This window comes from Amblyomma maculatum, chromosome 6, assembly GCF_055883805.1.
Source record: "Amblyomma maculatum isolate TAMU_Amacu chromosome 6, ASM5588380v1, whole genome shotgun sequence".
Taxonomy (NCBI): Eukaryota; Metazoa; Arthropoda; class Arachnida; order Ixodida; family Ixodidae; genus Amblyomma; species Amblyomma maculatum.
This window is the reverse complement of record NC_139349.1, coordinates 107588550-107598174: the sequence shown is the minus strand read 5'-3', so window position 1 is coordinate 107598174 and position 9625 is coordinate 107588550. Positions and strand designations below refer to the sequence as shown.

At 50.7% G+C, this 9625-nt stretch overlaps 1 pseudogene; it reads left to right on the top strand.

The window, feature by feature from the left end:
- The first annotated feature begins 6870 nt into the window (after positions 1-6870).
- LOC146186530 (cullin-3 pseudogene) lies at positions 6871-9150 on the top strand (annotated as a pseudogene).
- The last annotated feature ends 475 nt before the right edge of the window (positions 9151-9625 follow it).

Genomic DNA, 9625 nt, shown 5'->3' with positions numbered 1-9625 from the left:
TGCGCTACGTCGCGAAGTGTAGTGAGGTGACTGGTGCATGCAACTGGCGGCATATATTGTAACAGAAGCCGATAGAGCTAAGTAAGCATATTATTGTCACCAACACACAATCACTGGCGAAAGAAGACACGGCTGGGCTAACCAAATCACGGCGATCGAGCTCCCAGAGAGGAGGAGCGCGTGCCAGTCACCCGAGCTCGACCACAAGGCGGTGGGAGAATCATCCAAAATGCGACGCATTACTATGACACATTTTAAGCCTGGAAGTGATGGCAAAGCAGTCTTGGTAAGAGTCAAGAATAGCTTGAAGGCGGCGTAGAATGATGGTCGGTGATCACTTTAAACGAGCGGCTACAGAGGTAGGCTTAAATTTCATGGTTGCCCACACAACTGCAAGGCATTCGTTTTCCTTAGTGGAATAGTTTGTCTCAGCGCGGGACAGTGACACCGCAACACGTATTTTTGTGCAGCAGTATGGCGGCCATATTTTGCTTTCCCAGCTCAGAGGAGAATATAGCGCTATTGAAGCTTTAATACATCCCAAGCTTCAGGGTTCAACTGTCCTATGTCAACGACCGACGCGACCTGCTCCGATCGTATGTCGCGAACGCTGCGGGGGTGATGCAGCAACGGTGCGCCCATGAGCCAGGTGGAAATCCTAGAAGCCTCATGGCAAGCAACGCAGGGCGACCACAACCGGAAAATGGTCACAACTCCGTGCGGAAAAGGATGGACTTCGCAAAACGCCAAGCGGGACAACAGTACCGTAGGTACTGCGGCCGATCCTACTAGAGCTGTCACCCTTCCCCTCGCATACCGCGTCCCCTATCAACGCTGCAATAAAAATCCCCAGCTAACACATGCGGGTTCAGGTCCCGAGCGGAATACCTTGTCTGTGTGTGCCCTCGTGATAAGCGCGTGTACGTCCACGAATAAAATTACAATGACGTACATCGGGGACACCCAACGCTTCCCCTACCGGAGTACGGTGGGGCGCCCAACGAGGCCCTAGATGCTCCCATCACGGAGGCTAAGGTGCGGGAAAAGAATGTCCGGCTCAGAGCTAAATACACCCGAGGTCCTTACGGGATTACGAATAAGATGCTTAGAACCCTAGACAATGATTCGATTAGATACATAACAGAGTACATTCAAGAAGTTTCGGACAGAGAGCATTGGAAGGCGGCAAATATACCAAAGCCGGACAAGCCGCCGCGGCTAGAGAATCTTAGAACAATTTTCCTGACGTCATGCGTAGGGTGTGCTTCTTATGTTTTGTGTTGTTACCTGCTCTGCTGCCTTATTCTGAGTGATGAAGCATGTTGTCCAGACGAGGTTGGCGGCCTTCATGGAGCAGAACACTCTGTGGTCACGCGAGATGGTCGGGTTTTGACAACGCTTGTGCACGCAGGACGTGATGCTCAGACTCAAACATGACATAGAGGACTTGCACGCTAAAGACACGAAGGTGATCTTAGGGCTAGACCTCAGAAGGGCATTTGATAACGTCAAACACGACGCGATCCTCAACGGGCTCAACGAGCTCTATGTATGGAAAAAGCATACAGGTACACGTCATCAAGAACTTTCTGTCGAACAGAAATGCTTGCACAAAGTTTCAGAATTTAAAATCGGCTGTGATAGAAATAGGAAACCGGGTGACGCCACAGGGCTCGATGATATCCCCTTTACTCGTTAACGTGTCAATGAGAAAGCTCCCAGGCAAACTCGCAGAGTTCGAGGAGCTAAAATTTAGCGTCTATACGCGGATGCCATCAATCTTTGGGTAAGCCAGAGGAGTGAGGTGGGAGTCGAGAACCTATTGCACTCTGCTACTGACATCACTGTTGGATATGCAGCTGACAGGGGGCTCGCGTGCTCGCCGCAAAAATCTGAACTCTGTTCGTAATCGAAAACACCTCCGATGCAAAACATCGACGGACACAAAGATTAGGGTGGCAGGTAAAAACGTACTGAATGAGGAACAGGTTAGAATATTAGGACTGATCCTACAGGCCAATGGGTACAATGAAGAGGTCATAAAGAAGCTCGAGCATCACGCGATACAGACTCTAGGCCTTATTAGGCGCAAATCAGTCAAAGGCAGAGGACCGAAAGAGAGAAACCTCATGAAACTAGCCCAAGTGTACATGATTAGCAAAAATACGAGATGCCATACTTGGATATCGAATCAGCGGGGAGGAGCAGGATAGAAGCCTCCATACGCAAGCGCACAAAGAGAGCACTAGCTCTACCTATGTGTACCTCAACGGAGCGACTGAATACGTGGAGAGAGCTGGCGGAGGCGGTTAAAGTCTCTGAAATATAGAGACTTACCGCGACGAATACGGGCGGGGTAATTCTTACAAAAGTAGGAATAAACCCGGAGAAAGGGTTCAAAACAAAAATTGGACATACAGAGGGAGATAAGGAACAGTGTGGTAGTCCGCTCACTTCCTAAAATATGCACCCGTAGTTTGAAAAAAAAAAAAAAAAACGAAGAGAGAAGCAAGCTGAGGTCTTAAATCTAAGGTTCGGAAAAATGGAAGGCAAAAAGGTAGCCTGCGCTGATACGGCCGGAGGCCAAATCGAGCGGCAGCGACTTCGGTTGTGAATTGCTGAGGAGTGCCAGTCTCCCCTGCGGCTGTTCAGGGATGCAATATAGAGTTTGCGGAGGAAGTGACGATTAGGTTAGCTTGCGCAGCAACAGAAACACCCGCGCACGCTTCCTTGCCTGGAAACAAGGCGGCCCATGAGCTAGCGCAAGCACTCTACATCCGGGCAGCCATGGGACCCTTGATGGCTGAAGTAATGAAGAGCGGTTGTTAAATTATGGGGACATATATAACAATTATCGATTGGCGCGTAAGCTGGTACCCCCATCAAACCCAGAACTGAATAGCAAAGAAGCTGCTGCGTGGAGGCGCTTAAGTAATACGTGTAGGAATCCAGTCTTGGCGTACCATATGTACTTCGAGACGATACTGAATGATAGATGTCACTGTGGGGTGAGAGGGACCCTCGACCACATAATATGAGAATTCCAACACTCTCCCGAGGTGGGACAAAATATGGCTAGTAGAGAGAATTGGGAAACCCTGAGCTCCAGCGGAACGTCGTACACCTGGCGGAGGAGGCTGCCATGGGCCAAGGCCTGCCAGCCAGCCTTTAACTCGGTGGCCCCCGTCTCCCAGGCCTGCGATCAGGGGGCGGAGGTGATCACGCGGCCATCAAATTCGAAGGTGCAGTGCCCCCTCCTGGGAAACGCTGGTGTCAAGATGAGTCCGTCCATGAAAAATATGCTTCAACTTAAAAACGTGAACGAGAAGATAAAACAACTGTAGCATTGCGGAATTGGCATTCGGGTGTTTAGAAAAGCTCTATTAGAGATTACACACTGACATGAGTGATGATAAACGAACAAAACAGAAAACGTACACGGTTAATAACAGGGAATACTGCACAACACATACATCATGACCAGGAAATACATCAAAAATTACTATTTACATTCCGAAAAAAAAAAATTTGGCTGCTTGTGATGATGATGTTGTAAGGTAACGCGAAGGTCGGACTTGGGGGATAAGGCTTTATTGGAGACCTGAAGCCTTGGTCGCACACTGCAGCCAACCGGAGGATTTTTGGGATGGCCGAACAGTGCAGTTTTCCCTCCTAAAACTGCAGTGGTCAGTTTTCCGATAGGCGGGGGGTCGTCAGAGAAGCTTGGCGGAGAGGCGAGGTTGAGCGGCGAAAAAGCGAAGGAGAACGGCGTCTTGAAGGCCTGTAACTACCAGGCGGAGCGGGGCTTCCTGGCGGGGGTGATGAACGTCGGGGATAATCGGGGAATGAACGGTGGTTAGAGCCGGAGAAGCGAGGAGGGTAGTCTGCTTCAAATGAGTCGTAGCCGCAGCGTACATTCTGGAGCCTGCGACGACAGAAGCGGGAAATATGGCCCCGGTACCCGCAGTATTAACAAAAAGGGCGGGCTGTGCGCCAGGTGGGGTAGTATGTCGGCGCCGCGGCAGGTGGTGTCAATGCGGCGACATGAGCAGTGGTAGGCGCCGGTGGCGTAGGCGCTCCAACTGTAGGCGGCAAGGACGTGACCTGGGCGTACGTTGGCACCTGACAGATGGTAGGAGCGACCGGTGTTGGGGGGGGGGGGGGGGGGGGAAGGTCACTGAGGCCAGCTCTTCTTTGACAATGCTACGCAGGCCGGCACTTGAAGGATGTGGCTCAGATGCAGGGCGGCACAAATTACCTTGAGCCGAGAGCTCCTCACGAATTAATCCGCGAATAAGCGCACGGAGGTCAGCTTCGGCAGTGAAACCAATGCAAGTGGGATCAGGCTGCAGGCGTATTGACTGTAGTTCGTCAAGGCGTTGACAAGTCGATATGATGGCGTCGATGGTGGCAGGGTTCTGCACGGCCAGGGCGTTATAGGCGAGTGGCCCAATACTTTTAAGGACGGGCCGAACCCGCTCGGCCTCTGGCATGGTGTCATTTATGCTCCGACAAAGTGCAAGAACATATTCTATATTAGAGGTATAGGTCTCATTGCACCGCTGAATTCGGGCTTCTAGCTTCTTCTTGGCGGACTCCGTGCGAACAGTAGGAACGCAGAAAATCTAGCGTAACTTTTGTTTAAAGGTAGCCCAGTCCGGAATCGTCGATTCATTATTTAGGATCCACGTTAATTTGGCCACATCCGTCAAATAAAAGGACACATTAATTAGTTTAAGAGAATCGTCCCATCGGTTGAAAGCACTGACCTGGTCGTAGCTGTCGAGCCAGTCATCTGCGTCGTCGCCGTGGAGACCGGCGAACATCTGCGGGTCGCGTTGATGGCTACTGACACTCCAAGTGGCAAGGGGAGCTGGGTTTGAGTTGGAAGAACCCAGAACAGCGGAGTGGCCCTCTTGGGTCATGACGATGTTGGTCGGGGTCAAACGGCGGCAGAACGGAGCTCCAGGTGGATGCAGGTGACGAAGCAGCGGGGAAATCAAGGCGCACCACCACCAAGTGTAAGGTAACGCGAAGGTCGGACTTGGGGGATCAGGTTTTATTCGAGACCTGAAGCCTTGGTTGCACACTGCAGCCAACCACACTCCGCGATGGCGATGGGTATCTACAAGAGGGAGCAGGATGAAGATGAAGCAGCACGTTCAGCAGTGTGGAAGATGAAGCGCCACACAGTGCTCACACTATATACAATTTTTAATGACAATTTAAATGAAGGAATACACAGTGTGGAATACTTTGACAAGTAAAAATAGGTACAAACATATACAGCAATAACATGCACAGTGTGTAATATACGTGTTGCAATGTGCACACCTGTGAATTGACAGATATTTACGCTACATCACAGGCACCAAAGTGGATTAAAATCATCTCGGACATGTCCATCGAACACAGAAACAAATGGGGCAACCCCATTGGCGAAGGAGCTCTCGCTACCTAAGGTAGAGAGGTTCCTCAGACAGAAAGCTTATCTCCTTTCGTAGACGCGCCAGGCAGAGCATAGAAGTAGCCGAGGAAATTGCGATCGCGTTAGCTTGCGTCAGAATAGAAGCGAAGTTTGTTATCAGTGACAGCAAAACTACAACACAAAACTTGAGCAGGGGAAGGATCTCGCCCCTTGCGGCCAGAATCCTAGGCCAGAGAAAGTTGTATAGGAAAATTCAGATTATTTGGACTCCGGCGCACGAAGCAACGAGGCGGCCCTCGAGCTGGCTAGAGATCTCTACCGCCGAGCCGCTACAGGGTCCCTCTATGACTGAGGAAGTGGAAAGCGCATGGTAGAATATGGGAAGATCACGCAACATTATTGATTGGATCGTAGACTGGTACCCCCACCAGACCCAAAATTAAACAACAGACAGGCAGTCGCGTGGAGGCGGCTGTATCCTTATACATATTCCCACACGGTTATGGCACACCATATGTTCCCCGAGGCCAGGAGAATTTTGCCAGCGATTTTGCCGACCTCCAAGATCCGAACGTTGTCAGCAGCCTTGGGATTTGAGGATCCTGCGGGAGTGGAGCTATCTTTACAAGCACTTCAAGGGCACACGCGGAACTAAAACACCTTTTTTTTTTCTCGCAGTAACTTGAAGAACACGATTATAAAATCTAATGTGCGTGCTCAACCAATCAGCGAAGCAGCGCCCAAGCGAAAAGAAACGTCATATCCATTAACGAACTTCGCCGTCGTGTGTCGCTCACATCGGTGCCAAAACGCTGGTTATTGAAACGGATTAAAATATTAGTCGCTACGATTTCGCCGTTATGGTTAGGCTTTGAGGCATCGGGAACGTGTAAACAACCTAGAAGGCCGGCTGGAATTAGCGGTCTGGCAAACGTCACGGCGCCCCTTTAAGCTTAGGACAGGAGAGTAAAAAGGCAGGCCCCTTGGGATCCCAAAGCTGCAAACTTTCCGAGACGTCTGTGTTCCGGATAACTACGGCTGGTTGCAAGAGAACGATCATAATGTTGCGCCCCAGGTTGGCCATGAAGACTGTGATAGGGTGGCCCCTGGGCCACGTTTTAGCTGCTATGGTTACGCCGACGACGACAGCGACGCATGAAGCATGAACGGGCGCTTACGAAACCATGCAAAAGTCAAGATGCTGACACAGTTACTGAGCACTGGAGACTTTAATTCATATTTACGCAGAGCGCTGCTGTTTTATATTTTTATCTTAATTCTATACCTTGCGTCTATCATCAGCGCTTTAAGATATATAGAACCTACATTTTATTACAGACGCAGACACCCATCTAAAATAATTGTGATGGTAGAGAACGAAGACATGCGGATCTCTCGAGCGGCATTTTAGAGCCGAGGGAGAAGAACAAGCGTCGGACGCCATGGCCCCGCTCTCCAGGAAGGACGCCAAGGTGCTGAAGTTTCGAGAGCCCCCGCATGCAGCGGGTGAAGACGACACTGAGACTGTCTGGCAGTCCCTGCGGAGGGCCATCCAGGATATCCTGGAGAAGGGTGACAGCGGGAAGCTCTTCGACGAATTATACCGCCAAGCCTACGAAATAGTGGTCCAGGGACAAGGGGCGCTGCTCCACAACGGGCTCCGCGAAGTCGTGACCAGACACCTGGGGAACAATGTTCGGCCAGCTGTCGCGACCTCAGCTCCCGACGCCTTCCTGCGTACTCTAAATCAAGCCTGGAACAACCACCAGTCAAGAATGAAACGCATCAGGGACATCGTTATGTACATGGAGCAAATGTACGTTCCCGAGAACAATGTCTGCAGCGTTCACAACCTCGGGCTGTTTCTCTTCCGGGACGAGGTAGTGCGCCACGAAGACGTACGAGACAAGCTGCGAGAGACTCTTCTGCAAACGGTGAGCCAAGATCGCGAGGGAGAGATAATTGACAAGCCGTCACTCAAGAACGCCTGCCAGATGCTGGTTGAACTGGGCGTTAATTCGAGATCAGTCTACGAGGAAGACTTCGAGCTACCCTTTTTGGACGAATCTGCTAAATTCTACGCTCTGGAAAGCCAAAAGCACTTGACAGAAAAGAGCGCGATCGATTATATCGATATGACAGAGCAGCGCATGAACGCAGAGTCTGAGCGTGCAAAGCTTTGCCTGGACCCTGGCACCGAGCCCCGAATCCAGCAAGTCGTCTACCAGGAGCTTGTTGCCAACCACGTGAAGGTCATCGTAGAGAAGGAAGACTCAGGCATCGTGGCCATGTTAAAGACCCAAAATGTGGGAGACCTCACGCGCATGTTCGGAATGCTGAGCCGCGCGGAAAATGGCCTCAAAGCACTCGCAAAGTGTGTGAGCAAGTACCTTCGCGAGCTGGGCCGATCACTCATGACGAAAGACGGCGACCAAGCAGATTCGCTGTGTCTGGTTAAAGAACTGATGGATCTTAAAGACCGCTTTGAACATCTTCTGAACGACTGTTTCAAAGACAAGCGTTTCGTAAAGCAGATAATCACTGCCGACTTTGAATACATCCTGAGTGTGACCCGGAAATCGGCCGAACACGTAGCCGTTTTTGCGGACGACATGCTGAGGATAGGGATACGAGGAATTGCCAACGAAGAGGCTGAGAAGCTCTTAGATAAAATTGTTCTGTTCATCCGGTTCCTGCACGAGAAAGACCTTTTCCAACGTTTCTACCAGCATCACCTCAGCAAGCGGCTGCTACTCAACAGGAGCGCGTCAGATTATGCCGAGCGAGTCATGGTCTCCAAACTCAAGTTCGAATGTGGTCCTCTATTCACCTCGAAGTTTGAAGCCATGTTGAAAGACATGTCTGTGTCTAAAACCTTAGTGGAAGACTTCAAGACCGCCGTGGCTTCGAACAGACCGGATATACAGATATTGGACTTGAATGTACGTGTACTTACAACGGGCTTCTGGCCCTTGCTGGCAACTAAGGAACACTGCAGCATTCCCTCTGCTCCCTTCGGCGCTTTTGAGATGTTCCGACGGTTCTACCTCGCTAAGCACAGCTGTCGAGTGCTGACTTTGCAGGCGCAGTTAGGCTGGGCGGAACTGAAAGCGGAGTTCTACCCACCAGGAACGTTACCTGCTTCGTCATCGAGCTCCGACCAGCCGAACGGGAGGCAGGCGTACATTATTTTAGTGTCAACATATCAGATGTGCGTACTGCTGCTATTCAACAGTCGCGAAAAGATCACCTACGAGGACATTGCCTCCGCTACGGACATTCCTGAGGCGAGCCTAGTGCGCGCCCTGCAGTCGTTAACTCAAGGAAGGGTCGACCAACGAGTCCTTGTCAAGGAACCCCCGACGAGCGATCTCGAGGCAGGTCATGTGTTTTCTGTGAACGAGTCTTACACGTCTGACCTCCCCAAAGTGAAGATAGGAACGACCTCCTCCAGGAAAGAGGACAGCTCGAAAGAGAGCGAAACTGTCGTGCGTAACTTGGACGAAGATCGAAGGTTTGCAATCGAGGCAGCCATTGTACGAATCATGAAATCCGAGCGAAAGCTATCGCACAATGAACTCGTTGCCAAGCTCACTGAGTTGCTGAGCTCGAAGTTCACTCCTAGCCCCGAAGTCATTAAGAAAAGAATAGAGGCACTCATAGACCGCGTGTACCTGGAGAGGGATCCGGAAAACGCCGAGGTGTATGTCTACGTGCCATGAAAGCAGGGCTACACCTGCTGCGCTGGTCCCCTCCCTCGGCAACCAAATTCCTTTCTTAAAATAAACGCATCGGATTATCTGTATCGTATTTCTATCTTTATCTGCTGGCAAAAGCGCCGAGTTTTTTTAGGTGACAGAAATATAGGCCAGTCTTCGAATGGGGAGATTAAGGACCTCCGTAGAGGGGTGGGAGATAGTTATTAGGCGTTCTGTTTCCATCATGCACTTCGTGACTTTTTTTTTTGTCGAAACAAGTTACCGTGAGTTTCTTCACCCAAAAGGTTCCTTAAATTCATGCTTAATTCTGTTCGCGGCAGCATTTGTAGCTCTTTTCAGCGCATAAAAACCACTAAGAAAACAAAACGCCGCAGAAATCTCTTAAAGGGCCTGTCACACTAGCACGACACGACGCCGACAGCGACACCGACGGTCGTCCAACTCGTCGGCCGACCGTGTCTGCGACCGACCAAGCTGT